The following is a 16,101-nucleotide window of genomic DNA, read 5'->3' on the forward strand; positions in this document are numbered from 1 at the left end:
CAGGGGACAACACATCCAAACTCCATCAGACATCCTAACTGGGGTGAGATCATATCTCATTGTGGTTTTAATTTGCATTTCTCTGATGCTTAGTGATTTTGAGCAACTTTTCATGTGCTTGTTGGCCATGTGTATGTTTTCTTTTGAGAAATGTCTGTTCAGGTCCTTTGCCCATTTTTTAATTGGGTTATTTGGTTTTTACTGTTTAATTGTTTGAGTTCCTTATATATTCTGGATATTAGCCTCTTGTCTGATGTGTAGTTTGTGAACACTTTCTTCTTTTCTGTAGATTGTTGCTTCACTTTGTTGATTGTATCCCAAAACTTTTGCTGTGCAGAAGCTTTTCAGTTTGATATAGTCCCATTTGTGTATTTTTGCTTTAGTTGCCTGTGCCTTTGTAGGCTCCCCTCAAAAAAGTGCTGCCCACTCCCATTTTGTGTAGCATTTCCCCAGTGTTTTCTTCTAGTAGTTTTCACGGGGTCTTAAATTTAGGTCTTTAATCCATTTTGAGTTGATTTTTGTGTATGGCGAGAGATAGGGGCCTAGTTCTAGTCTTCTGCATGTGGATGTTCAGTTTTCCCAGCACCATTTATTGAAAAGGCTGTCCTTTCCTCACTGAATATTCTTGGCACCTTTGTTGAAAATCAGTTGGCTCTGTTTAGTTTTTCTAGTTCTTCATGATTTAATCTTGGTAAATTGTATGTGTCCAGGAATTTAGACATTTCTCCTAGATCTTCCAGTTTGTTCACATACAGTTGTTTGTAGTAGTCTCTTAGGATCCTTCATATTTCTGTAGTATCAGTTGTAATGTCTCCTTTTTCATTTCCGATTTTATTTATTTGAGTCTCCTTTCTTTTTTCAGTAGTCTAGCTAAAGGTTTATCAATTTTGTTTATTTTTTCAGAAAACCAACTCTGTTTCCTCAATCTTTTGTATTTTTTAAATCTCTAATTCATTTATTTCTGCTTTGATCTTTGTTATTTCTCTCCTTTTACTGATTTTGGGTTTAGTTTGTTCTTGTTTATCCAGCTCCTTGGGGTGTAATGTTAGGTTGTTTATTTGAAGACTTTCTTCTTTTTCGATGTAGGCGTTTATTGCTATAAACTTCCCTCTCAGAACTGCTTTTGCTTTCTATATCCCATAGGTTCTGGTATGTTGTGTTTTCATTTTCATTTGTCTCCAGAAATTTTTAAATTTCCGTTTTGAGTTCTTCTTTGACCCATTCATTGTTTAGGAGCATGTTGTTTAATTTTCATGTATCTGTACAGTTTCTCATGTCCTTTTTGTTGTTTATTTCTAGTTTGATTCCATTGTGGTCAGACAAGTTAGTTAATATGATTTCAGTTTTTAAAATTTGTTGAGATTTGTTTTTGTGACCTAACATATGGTCTATTCTAGAGAATGTTCCATGTGCTGCTGAGAAGAATATGTATCACGCAGCCATTGGATGAAATGTTCTATTTATGTCCGTTAGGTCCAATCACCCTAGAGTAGAGATTAATTCTAATGTTTTCTGGCTAATTTTCTGTCTGAATTATCTGTCCTTTGGTGAAAGTGGAGTGTTAAAGTACCCCCCCCCAAACCAACTGTTATTGTGTTGGACTCTCTTTCTACCATTAGGTCTAATAGTAACTGCTTTATATAATTGGGTGCTATGGAGTTGGGTGTGTGTATATTTAGAATTGTTATATCTGGTTGTTGATCTCTTTATCATTATATAATAACCTTCCTTATCTTTTTTTTTCTACTTTCCTTGGCTTGAAGTCTATTTTATCTGATATTAGTATAGCTACTCCTGTTCTTTTTTGGTTTCCATCTGCATGAAATATCTCTTCCCATCTCTTCACTTTCAGACCGTGTGTGTCTTCATAGGTGATGAGTTGCTTATAGGCTGCATATTGTTGGTTCTTGTTTTATAATCCATTCAGCCACTCTGTCTTTTAATTGGGGCATTTAATCTGTTTACACTTAGAATTATCATTGATATATAGGGACCTATTACTACTATTTTGTTCCTTTTTTTCTGGTGGTTTTGTTAATCCTTTTCTCCAGTCTTAAAGTCTTCCTTTGTGATTGAGTGGTTTTCTCTAACAGTGTATTTTGATTTCTTGCTATTTATTTCTAGTGTCCCATATGTTTTTGTGTTATTTTTGTTACCATGAGTCTTACAAAAGACATGTTATAATTATAACAGATTATTTTAGACAAATAACAACTTAACTTTGATATCTAAGAAAAAAGAAAACTAAAGCCAACTCTGTGCTTTGGTGCCAATTCCCCCCATCCATTTTTTGACAATTTGTTGTTTCAAATTACATCTTTTAATATTGCCTATCTCTTATATGGTTGTTATATAGGCTAATGTTTTGTTAGGTGTGTCCTTTAGACTTCATACTAAGGATATAAGTGGTTTATTCACTACCATTACAACATTGGAGTACTCTGAGGTTGTCTGTGAAGTTACTTGACTAATGAATTATGTACCTTGAGATGTTTTCTTGCTGCTCCTTAGCTTTGTTGTCTTTCAGATTGAAGAACTTCCTTTAGCATTTCTTGTAAGGTAGGTCTAGTGCTGATGAATTCCCTTAGCTTTTGTTTGTCTAGGGAAGACTGTTTCTCCTTCATATTTGAAAGTTAGTTTTGCTGGATAGAGAATTCTTGGCCGACAGTCTTTTTTCCTTCAGGACCCTGAATATATTATCATCCTATTCCCTTCTCACATGTAGGGTCTCTGCTGAGAAGTCTGCTGGGAGATGTATTGGGGCTCCATTGAATTTTATGTGCTTCTTTTCTCTTGCTGTTTTCAGTATTCTTTCTTTGTCTTTGGTTTTTGATAATTTGATATTATGTTCCTCCTTGGATTGAATTGGATTGGTGAATTCTGAGCTTCCTGTACCTGGACACTATCATCTTTCTCCATACTTGAGACATTTTCAGCCATTATTTCCTTGAATATGTTTTCTACATCTCTTCCTTTCTCCTCTCCTTAGGTATGCCAGTTATGTGGAGGTTACTTTGCTTAAGGGAGTCTCATATTTGGTGTATTTATGTTTCTTTTTTTATTCTTTTTTCTTTTTGCTCCCCTAATTTGATAATATGTTCTATCTTCAAGCTCACTGATTCTTTCCTCAGTTTGATTAAGTCTGCTGTTGGAGCTTTCTATAGAGTTTTTCAGCTCAGGTAATGTATTCTTTATTTCTAGAATTTCTTTTTCTTTCTTTTTTTTTTTTTTAATTTGATTCAATTCATTTGTCAAGTTTCTCATTCTGCTCCTGGATTTTTTTCCAGATATCATTTAATCTTCTATCTGTATTTTCTTGTGACTCTGTAGACATCCTCAAGAGGGTTATTCTGAATTCTTTGTCAGACATTTCATAAATCCACTGTTCCACTAGGTTCATTGATGATGGTTCCTTTGTTTCCTTTGTTATTGTCATATTTCTCAGTTCTTTCTTGATCTTTGTGTCTTTACACTGATGCCTGGCCATTTGAGGTGACTGCTACCTCTTCTAGGTCTTATAGGTGTTCTTTGGTGATGTTAGACCTTTACTGGTTATTATCAGAGCTTTGTCTCTGACCTACTGTTTTGGTTAATTTGGGGAACTTCCTGTGGGGACCAGCACTAGAGCTATGTGGTTGTACTAAATTGCTGCTTTGCTTCTGATTCTCTGTGAAAGGCTTTTGGTATGGACCGGATTTTAATTGTTAGCCTTTTAATCACTTTCAGGTCTTGTGAGGTCAGATATACCTGGGCTGTGTGGAAATTCTGGCCAGGGACTGAGTCTTTCCAGCAAACTGTGTCCCTGCAGTTCTATCTCCCTGACCAGTCTCCAGTGATAGCACAAGCCTGTCAAAATCAGCTGCCCACTCTGCACCCCAATGTTCTTCCTGCAGGCCAGCCTCCCTCTTACACTCCAAATGCTTCCCATGGGGTGGACTGTGGGTGGATCCCTCACAGTGACTCACCAGCCTCTGGGTTCCTTTGGACAGCTGCAGCTCTCCCTCTACATGGGTCCATGGGAGCTCTGTCAGTGGTCTCACTGGCCTGGGGACTGGTATGGCGTGCTCTGAGGCTCTCTTCTCCTCTACAGACTCCAGGCAACTTCATGCTAAAGGCTCAGCTGCAGCTTTTGCCAGCTCCTGCTCCATGTGTTTTAGCTTCTTCCACAGTACCGGCCCTGAAGCTTCCGGGGCTTGAAATGGTCGGGGAGGTTTCTTCTTCCTCTTGCATGGCTTCTCTTGCCCTCATGAACTCTACACGTCTCTCCTCTTCTTCCTCCAAGTTCCAGGGTTCCAGGTTGGCAGTCTTTGAGTCTTTGTTTTTTAACAGTTGTAAATTGGTCAATTGTCAGGGAGAGTGACACTGGGGACAGCCTATTCCACCATCTTGATGATGTCACTTCTGTCTGGAATGATACTAATTTTTTAAAACATCAAAATGTTTTAAATGTTTTTCTCTGGATGATGTGACTATGGATGCTTTTTCTTTTTAAAATTCTTCTGTACTGTCCAAATTTTTAGCAATGAACCAGTTACTTTTATTTTTTCAATTACTTGGTAATAACTACTGTTCCAGATAATAAATCCCCACCTCAAATTAGTATTTAACCATTGTTTTGGCTCTTAAGAAAAAAAAAGAGAGAGAGATTGATTTTATTCTGTTTAGTAACGAGAACCTAATGTTTAAAAAAATGTGAACTTTCTTTTTATTCTTGCAGGTGAGGGATGATATTCTGTGGAAATGGAGCATGTTAGTACTTAATGACATTGCTGTATCAGTAAAAAGAAACTGAATAAATATGGGCCTGGCAGAAGAACATTTTTCTCCCTGTCATCTGCTCTTTAGGCTAGTTATGGAGTCATACTGACATAGGCTTCCAACTCTGGGTAACTCCCACAAATAGCCTTTTCTGATCTTTCTCCAGGTCACATCTAACTCCAGGGGTTTGGCACAAAACCCTTCATGCCTGGCTTATCACAGTTCCATGCTGTCCAACTCCACTAATTTGCCCTGAGGGAAACTTCAGACCTCCCCCTTTTCCACCCTTCTTTCCTCCCCTTCTCCTTGGCAAGTGGTCCTTACTGTCCATGGAGAAGGTTGAGCTCTTTGCCACAAGCTTCCCCATTAATTCCTGTCTGCCTTGACATCCCCATCTTGTTTAAAGCTAACCCTTCTACCAATCCCTTTTCTACCACATTTTCCCATACTTCCTTTTCTTCAGCTCTTGTAAATATCTCACTCTCTGTTCCCTGATATGCATAAGCCTCTCCCAGAAGGAAAGGACTCCAGTCCACCTTACCAACACCATTTTATTATTCTTCTCTTTAATTGCTGAATATCTGTATGGTAAGAAACTCCTGCCTTCTCTTTCTCACCATTTCCTCTCTGCTAAGCACCTGACAGCCCATGATCTTTTCTTTTTCCTCATCTTCTTTGACTTCTGGGCTATATCGCATATGTGCCAAGACCTTTCTTAAGATCTCACTTCCCTTGGTTTCCTGTGTATAATGACATGGTGGAATGAGCACAGCTCACATTCTGGCTTTGTGCCTTCCTAGCAGTATGTCAGTTAGACAAGTTACTGATCCTACTCTTTTAATTCCATTTAATTCAATAAATATTTGAAGTCCTTAGCCTATTGATTCCATTTAATTCAACGAATGTTTATTGAGCACCTGTTTTGTGCTGGAAATTGTTCTAGGAGCTGGGTTTTACTTGTAAACAATTCAGACAAATCTTAATGGGAGTTATATTCTAAAGTGAAAATTAAAAATGAATAATTGATAATATCAGACAATGATAGTATCAATAGAGTAGGAGGATGCAAGGCACTTTACACAAGATGTTCAGGGAAGACAACCATCTCTTTGTATGATTTTGAGCAATGATCTGTGTTTCTAGAAAGAGCCAAACATAAAACCTATGGAGGCATAGCATTTCAGGCAGAAGATATGCAAATACAAAGTCCTTGAGGAAGGAATAAGCTTGGTCTGGTCTAGAAACTGATAGTGAGAAGTTGGTAAAGGGCCACGGAAAATGATTACATTGTGTAATGTTGAATATACTAATTATCCTGATCTGAGCATCACATATTGCACACAGATATTGATCATCAATGCTGTACCCCACAGATATGTACAATCAGTTGTTTCAGTAAAAAATAAATAAATAAATAAATAAAATAATGAGTTAAATTTTCTTAAAAAAAAAAAAAAGGTACTGATAGAAGGCTAGTGTCAAAGTAGGGTGACATGCTTCTTAAGAAAAGGAACCATGTCAAGGATGCCCACTCTCACCACTCCTATTCAACATAGTGTTGGAAGTACTAGCCAGAGCAATCAGAGAAGAGAAGGAAATAAAGGGCATCCAGATTGGAAAACATGAAGTCAAACTGTCCCTGTTTGCAGATGACATAATCCTATATATCGAACAGCCTAAAACCTCTACAAAAAAACTGTTGGAATTGATAAATGATTTCAGCACAGTAGCAGGATACAAAATCAACACACAAAAATCAATAGCATTTCTTTTCTCCAATAGTGAACATGCAGAAAGAGAAATCAAGAAAGCCTGCCCATTTACACTAGCCACCAAAAAAATAAAATACTTAGGAATTGAGTTAACCAAGGAGGTGAAAAATCTCTATAATGAGAACTACAAAACACTGCTGAGAGAAATTAGAGAGGATACAAGAAGATGGAAAGATATCCCATGCTCTTGGATTGGAAGAATCAACATAGTGAAAATGTCCATACTACCCAAAGTTATATACAAATTCAATGCAATCCCCATCAAAATTCCAAAGACATTTTTCTCAGAAATGGAAAAAACTATCCAGACATTTATATGGAACAATAAAAGACCACGCATAGCCAAAGCAATGCTCAGCAAAAAAAATAAAGCTGGAGGCATAACACTACCTGACTTTAAGCTATACTACAAAGCTATAATAACCAAAACAGTATGGTACTGGCATAAAAACAGACACACTGACCAATGGAATAGAATAGAGAATCCAGAAATCACCCCACACACTTACTGTCAGCTGATCTTTGACAAAGGCATCAAGCCTATTCAGTGGCGAAGGGACTGCCTCTTCAGCAAATGGTGCTGGGACAACTGGATATCCATATGCAGGAGAATGAAACTTGATCCATACCTCTCGCCGTATACTAAAATCAACTCAAAATGGATTAAGGATTTAAATATACACCCTGAAACAATAAAACTTCTTAAAGAAAACATAGGAGAAACACTTCAGGAAATAGGACTGGGTACAGACTTCATGAATACGACCCCAAAAGCACGGGCAACCAAAGGAAAAATAAACAAATGGGATTATATCAAACTAAAAAGCTTCTGCACAGCAAAAGAAACAATTAAAAGAGTTAAAAGACAACCAACAGAGTGGGAGAAAATATTTGCAAAATATACATCTGACAAAGGATTAATATCCAGAATATATAAGGAACTCAAACAACTGTACAAGAAGAAAACAAGCAACCCAATTAAAAAATGGGCAAAAGAGCTAAGTAGGCATTTCTCTAAGGAAGATATACAAATGGCCAACAGACATATGAAAAAATGCTCAACATCACTCAGCATCCGGGAAATGCAAATCAAAACCACATTGAGATACCATCTAACCCCAGTTAGGATGGCTAAAATCCAAAAGACTATGAACGATAAATGCTGGCGAGGCTGCGGAGAAAAAGGAACTCTCATACATTGTTGGTGGGACTGCAAAATGGTGCAGCCTCTATGGAAAATGGTATGGAGGTTCCTCAAACAATTGCAGATAGATCTACCATACGACCCAGCTATCCCACTGTTGGGAATATACCCAGAAGAATGGAAATCATCAAGTCGAAGGTATACCTGTTTCCCAATGTTCATCGCAGCCCTCTTTACAATAGCCAAGAGTTGGAACCAGCCCAAATGCCCATCATCGGATGAGTGGATACGGAAAATGTGGTACATCTACACAATGGAATACTACTCAGCTATAAAAACGAATGAAATACTGCCATTTGCAACAACATGGATGGACCTTGAGAGAATTATATTAAGTGAAACAAGTCAGGCACAGAAAGAGAAATACCACATGTTCTCACTTATTGGAGGGAGCTAAAAATTAATATATAAATTCACACACACACATACACACACACACACAAACCGGGGGGGGGGGTGAAGAAGATATAACAACCACAATTATTTGAAGTTGATATGACAAGCAAACAGAAAGGACATTGTTGGGGGGGAGGGGGGGAGGGAGAAGGGAGGGAGGTTTTGGTGACGGGGAGCAATAATCAGCCACAATGTATATCGACAAAATAAAATTAAAAAAAAAAAAAAAAAAAAAAAAAGAAAAGGAACCATGTCATACTTTTTCCCTTTTCTCCAAACTACCTAATTGTGTATAAATAATACACAATCACATATTGTTTGGTACTGGTGAACATTTTCTAGCACGTCCAGAGTATACTTGACTGTGGTTCAAAAGAAGTTTGTTTTTTGTCACAGCAGTGAATTTAAATTTAATTTAAATTCAGAGATAGACATAAAGGTAAAGTCTTCCACTGCTTAGCTAATCCAAACTGAAAGCTGGAGTGCTATATTTAACCTGTGGGTGCTGTTACCAGGGAGCATAGATACTGTCTCTGACCTGGGCTGTGTATTGTCATTTTTCTCTTTTCAGTGTAAATCTGAAATGAGAATTTCCATTTTAATAAACAGTATGCTAATTTAGGAACTGTATTGAGCTAACTTGATATTTTATCTCTCAATAAACTTATGTTCAATCATTCAAATACAAGGCAAAATGCATTTTTCAACAGACGGGTTCTATGTATATCATATTATTAATTGGCCTCCCCATTGTTGCATGGGAGAATTATGACCCATCATTAAATTTATTTTTCAATTTGTGTACTTTTTATTGCAGTAAAATATACATCACATGAAATTTGCCATTTTAACCATTTCTAGTGTACGGTTCAGTGGCACTAAGTACATTTGCTTTGTGGTGCAGCCATCACTGCCATCCATCTCCAGAACTTTTCCATCATGCCCTATTGTAAAATTTTTTTAAATTTCTAAAATATCGCTGTTACTTGTCATGGAACATTGTATGTGAAGGAAGCAGTTGGACTGTAAATCAATTGACTGCAATTTGCCTCTATGACTTTTCACTTCATAGGCATATTCGGAGCCACATATGTGCATATTTTATCCACAGATCTTGATATGGATTGCTTCTCAATCTGCAGTCACACAGAGCCTGTATCTATCTCTAGTTTCAGCTGCTCTGGATGAAGATATCCTGTCTCTTTGAGGTGTTTTCTGGCATTTCCAAGAGGACTGTTCTGAATGCCGCATTTTAAATCAGATCATTCCAAACAGACATGACACATTTGCAAAAATCTTCCAGCTATTTCTCAACAAACTGGGAACTTCATTATATTCCTGTGGATGATACAAGTCCAGTACTTGGCACATAATCGGACCTCAATAAACAGTCAATAAGCAATGGGGTTCACAGGAGAGCTAGCATACTTACAAAAAAAAGAATAGATCTGAAACAATATGCACTGGCTCTAATCTCAGTGCCACCCTTGTCCAACTGTGAGACTGACTTTAGTAAATCAACCTCTTCCAGGGTCAGTTTCCTTCTCTATTAAACAGCGATGATACTTACCTTACAGATTTCATGAAGACTAGGGATAAGATACATACGAGGGTACTTCAAAAAGTTCCTGGAAAAATACAATTAAAAGATAATTTGAATCTTTCCATGAAAATTTTGAAGTACTCTCATGTATTACAAGGTCTGAGCAAGTAGTAATTATTATGAGAACATGTTTTCCGTAATGTTTTAAATGAAATATATCTACTCAGTTTGTTGTGTTCTAAAGATATGGATATTGCCATTGGGTTTGAATCTTGCTTCTGCCCCTTACTGAGCAGCCCAACCTTGGGTTGATCATTTAATCTCCAAGACTCAGGTTTCTCATTTATAAGATAGGGGTAGTAATTTTACCTTACAAGGTGGTTGATAAAGTTAAATGAGATAAAGTATGTGGAACTAAATGGCAGGCAGGTGGGATGTACTTGATAAATATTATTTTCTCTGCCTTCCCCCAAACTCTTTACACAAGATTCAAATAACAACTTTTGAACCAAGAATTACAAAGTCTGAATTATCTGTGAGAAAAACAATCAGAAGTTTCTTTCCTATGGGGCTCAGAGAATAAGTTGGGCAACCTGAGATGCCCATCAAGTGCAGGAGAACCCCCTCTTCAAAGGTGTGGACATCTACCCCAGTGGTTATGCACTCACTGTCCATTCTCCTGTACTCAGGTGTACATTATTAAGATTATGTAGACAATTAACAAAATTGAGCCACTGGTATGGTCTTTAGTGGACTCGTTTGATAGATTATTTCTAAATCATAAGATTAAAGAATCTTTGAGGAAGTGGAGACAGAAAAAAAATTACTTTTAGATTGGGAAAACTTACACAGACAACTGTATTCTGGGAAACTAAATTACCATTCTATACACACTGTTCTTGCAAGACACATTTGGCTAGTGATGGGAAGGGGGGAAATGCTATTAAGGAGAAAAGAAAATGAAGACTCTACTGTATTTTGGAGGGCAGACCAGTTTCAGGGTAGCAGAATGGCAAACACGGAAACCTCATCCCCTCTCACCAAATCTACCTTCATCTGCAATTTCTTCAAATGCCTTCACTACCATCACAGGTTCCACCCCCTGGTATGTGCTGCTGAGAGCTGAGAGGAGGGGGCCATAACAGCTCAGGGCGCAGTTGGAAGAATTCTTTCACAGAAGCTGAGGTCAAAACCAGAATGACAGAATACGTGAAGAAAGTCAAACCGACAAAAGAGATTCACCAAACGCCTTCTGGGGAGGGCTTGGGTGCGGGGGTTGCCTGAGGAAGAAGGGCTGTTCTTCTGTTTGGGATGCTCCTTAACAGATATTTCTGGTAATGATAGCGAGTTTCCTGGGCTTAGCTAGAAGGAGGAGAATTATTCTGCACAGGAAATTTGTCTATTCTCCCCCATTTGTTTTTTCAGTCATTTATTTACATCAGTATGGACTCATGGATATTTATTCAATACTGCTTTATTTATTTTCTTGCTCAAATTGTTCCAAATTGACCACTGGGAGCTCTTTCAGTTGACTCCTGTGTCCCATCATTGTAGGTTTTGGGGGGGGGGGGTTGTTTTGTTTTAGCTCTTTTGTACTTCCTAGCAACATGAGATGCTCCAGGCTTATTTTGTACATTTCCTGCCCCAGTCCTAGAATAAGCCATTTCTCCAAGGAGCCCTGCTTTGTTTTATTGAAGATTGGTATTAGAAACAAAAGAACTGGGTGCTAGATGTGCTCACTGCTACTGGGATGTCATGACTTCAAGGCACTGTCAGCTAAGAGAGCAAGGAAATATAGGTTTGTATACTAACCCATGGATACACTCATGACTATAAATATTTCTACATGTAACCATCTATACGTTAAGATAAACATGAGTTATACTGGATGTCTCCAGCTCCAATCCATTATCACATGGGTAATTCTAGCCTCTTTTCCTTGTTTATCTGTAAACTCACTCCAACAGTGAGAAACCTGGCTTCCTCCATTGCAGGATCAGAATTGTTAACCTGGACCCCCATGGGATGGCCACACAATATTATTTGTCTAACAGTCAGTTTTAAATTGTCTCCTGTTGTGTGCGGTGATGTTGCCTCATTCCATCGTCTCAAAGTTTTCAGTGACAAGACTGTTACACACAACAGCTTCGTAGTAGAAAAAGAAAGGTGTTTATGGGGTGGAAGGGGAGAGGAGGATAGGAAGCAAGGAAAACAACCCCAGAGAACATCAGGAATTCAGCAGGAACAGGAACTAAGCAAAAGAGAGGACTGGAAGAATTGAAGTCTTCACTCGCGTCCTTGGAAATTTGCAGAAATGTTTCTAAAGGTTTGGGAATTGTCACAGTAGGTAGGATGTGGCTTGTCTTCTTTAAGCTAAGATAGGTTGAAACCCTGAAATCTCTGTGGCTAGCACAGGGAACATTTTAGCCCAATGTGGGTCATGAGGTTCGCCTCCATCTTACAGCCACATCATCTTGAACACACGGCACCTAACATTGCTGCAGAAGAGAAAGAGAAGACTGGGGAACTGTACATTTTGGGGGGACTGGGCATGGAAGTGACTTAACATCACTTCTACCTGTGGCTCAACTGAACTGTGAGGGAAACTGGGAAATGGGGTCTTCCTGTGTGCCCAAGAGGAAGAGGAAATGAAATTTTGTTGAGTACATAGCATTTGTCTCCACCACAGGACTCAAGCCATTTTATTTGGATGTTCAAGAAAGACATGACCCAGAAGGCTGAAGGGTTTGATGCTGAGGGAACACAAGAAAGAAACCCTTACAGCTAACAGACTCCGTCACAGAGTCAGCAATTCCAACCGCTCACAGCAGAAAATCTAATTGACTCATCTTGACTCTGGCATCTGATCATCTGTGGCCAAGTTAAGGGGCAAGGATCACATGGTAATTGGATTGCCTCTTCCTGTGCTGTGATTCCTCTAACAAAGTAAGCAAAGAGGAAATGATGGGGATCTCTGTCGTGCACACCATGCCAAGCCACACATCGTAGGGAAGGTGACCTGAAAGGTTATTTTATGAACTGCTTAGAATAGACTAGAAATAGCCTTTGCCTTATACAATACGTATTACTATATCCAGGTACTTTCAAGAGAAGAAAAATTTCAAAGTAAAGTTATATAACCTAAAGAGATAATAAAAGCCTAAAAGTAGACTACAAACACATGCACACAAAGTGTGAAGTGTTCCCTCAAGCAATGAATGATTTTTAAAATGATAAATCTCTTCTACATTGTTTAGGAAACAGGATACTCTCTTGGATTGAAGATGGACAAACCCGTTTAAACCTTCAGATCAAAATGACAGTGTCTATAGGCAAAAATCAGAGACTGGACCCAGCCCCAGACCTTCTTGTGGGAATGAGAAACAAATGGATTCAATCTAAATCTTGGTGAAGTTAACATGTATTCCACGGGCATCTCTGGGCCTAGGGCTGGGCAAAGAGGAAAGTCCCACTTAGATTCAGCCTTCTTCATGGCGATGGTAAAACTAAAGTCTTTAAAAGCTAATTTCCAGGGCCGAGCCCGTGGCGCACTTGGGAGAGTGCGGCCCTGGGAGCGCGCGGGTTCGGATCCTATATAGGAATGGCCGGTGCGCTCACTGGCTGAGTGCCGGTCACGAAAAAGACAAAAAAAAAAAAAGCTAATTTCCAGAAGATTTCTCTTTTGCCTGAAGACAGTAGTTGGGTAGCTCTAGGATGTAGGTCTCCTCTGTCTTGGCATTCTGTTTCTCTTAGTGAACCAACAGTTGATGCCTATATCAGTTATTGGAACATTACTGTCATACGTGTAATTGTGTGTGTGATCATCAAACCTGGACTCAATGCTATGATTTACACACAATAGTGTACATCATATAAAGCGCCAGGAAGAGAGCTTCACCTAGTACTGCCTTGAATTTGTTACATAGTTCCTCTTGAAAGAACACCCTCTTAATATGTAAGGGATTCTGTTGCTGTAACTATAAATAAATATGTATGATACATTCACTGCAAAGTGTTTTTTTAAAAAATTATTACTTGTGTTTTGTTTCTCCGGTGCCTAATGGTTTCTGCTAATAGCATTTCAGAAGCTGAATATAACAAAACATGAAATGCCTGTTTTTAGAGTGAATGGCTCGTGATAGATGGTAACTGGATTTGGCATACTCTTCTGATTTTGTATGGCTTAATATTAAAGAGACAGGTTTCATGAGGCCCCAGTGCAAGCTGATCTAGATCATGAGTGAAGTTAACAAGTTTTTATTAACTGCCATATGTGAAAACACTCCTGCACACCCCAGCAGGCAATATTCCACAGCCTTGGTCATTTCAGAGCCAGGTACTAGGCAACTAGGGAAGACCCCTATACTTTAGAGCCCACCAAAATTATTCAAACTAGCCAGTTCTGTTTACCCTGTCTCGTCTGGCCTTTCCCACAGAAACCCTAATGAAGGTTCTGGCCTCGGCTTTCCTGTTGCTCCTGCTCCTGCCCCTTGACCACCTTGAAGCTTTCTCATGTGGCCTTGCATAGTGTGCAGTGCTTCCAGGACCTGTTCTGGGACCTGTGAAAATAATAAACTTGTTTTCCTGAGCCTCTCCTGTGTCCTCTTATGGTCACATCTGACTGACCATCACATAAAAGAAGAAAGAACAAAATATACGTGTAATATGTAACTATGCATTTTTAAAAGATTGGAAGGAAACAAAATAACATTGGTTATCTTACGGTGAGATTTTAGATGATTTTCTTCTTTTCATATTTCTCTATATTTCTCAAATTTTCTGCAGTGAACATGTATTTTTATTTTTTAATAAAGCTGTATAGCCTACAAAAAAGAGAGAAGGAAATCCTGGCCTTCCAAAAATATGTGTTCTAAATGGGGGTTTCAAGTGACATTAGCTGTTGGAGTATTCATCTGGCTACAGTGGCTATGATGATGTCATGAGTACTTGTGGTGTCGGCATTGCACAGGCTACTGTCACTATCACTAGTGGTAACACAAGTTGATTGACATCATTAAAGGGTAGTGATTTAAGGATTTCCTGCATCCTTTTAAGGTGATTTTGGTGAGCAACTGGTACCTTTTATATGAAATGGCCAGAGACACACAGGACTAGAGTTCTTCATTGCATTTCCCAGGCTCTAAGACCTCCGTCAGGCATACACTGGGCAAAATACATTCTCACTTGTATCAAGTATCACACACTTCATATCTCCCTAAGGCCTGGTATGCAATAAAATATATGAAATGCAACTTCAATTGCTATGTCACGTCCTACTGATCAGATCATTGGAGTATACTGTCCTTTGGGCCCAAGCAGATCACCCACATCCATTGAAATGCACTATCAGAAGTAAGATAGTGCCCTCAAGAATATTAACAATAGGTGCCCACAAAAGTAAACGGTTAAAGATAGGGACATTTCGAAGCCCAGTTAACCTGATAGATAGGGATGTCTTGATTAGCTGGGGAAAATCTTGGCTCCTGGAACTACTAGATCAGATGATAAATGGTCTTCTTCAAGCAGTTCCGAAGGATGGAAGGCTATTAACTTTTCTTTAGTAGATCTTTCAGTCAACCTTCTGAGAGGGAAACATCCATAGGGTTGATTTTGAGTTTGAATTTAAAGATATTATGAGGTATTTCATATAAGGAAGAATTTAAGATTTCTCAGTCATTCATCCAGAGGCTAAATTCGAATTAAGACGCTTTATTAAGCCCCAACTATGAATCTGGGCAAAGGAAAACGTGGTTAGTGGCCTCAGAGGAATCAGCACATTAAGCATTCTGTAGGAATTTAAAAACATTCTGTGTGGGTTAATGGATACAATTAACACCAAAATTAGACACCATACATAAGTAATTGAGGCTGTTTAACACAGTTATTGACTGTAGAAATCTCTGGACTGTGGATTAGGCAGTCTCACAATTCATTAGAGAACATAATTAGCAAGACTTTATTGGATTTCGTTTTTGGCTCCAGAGCAGATTAGTATAGGAAACACCTTGGTAGGTAGTTTTCTGAGAAGAATGCTGCATTGGTCCATGTCTGTTGCTTATAATAAAGTACCTGAAACTGGGTAATGTGTAGAGAAACAATATTTATTGCTTACGGTTTCAGAGGCTGGGAAGTTCAAAGTCCAGGAAACATATCTGGTGAGGTGACTCTACAGCAATGCAGGGTGTCACGTGGTGAGAATGGCAGAGAAGAAAGAGCTACGTCCTCACTCCTGCTCCTCTTAACGCCCTCAGAGCCACATCCATGACCACCACTGAACCATCAATGGATTAATCCATTCACTTGGGCGTGGTCCTCACAATCTAATTACCTCTTCAAAGCCCCACCTTTCAATGACCATAATAGGACTTCCCACCCTCAGCAGTTACAGGGGGGTCAAGTTCCCAACACATGGACTCTGGGGGCTGCAA

This window comes from Cynocephalus volans, chromosome 12, assembly GCF_027409185.1.
Source record: "Cynocephalus volans isolate mCynVol1 chromosome 12, mCynVol1.pri, whole genome shotgun sequence".
In the NCBI taxonomy this organism is placed as follows: Eukaryota; Metazoa; Chordata; class Mammalia; order Dermoptera; family Cynocephalidae; genus Cynocephalus; species Cynocephalus volans.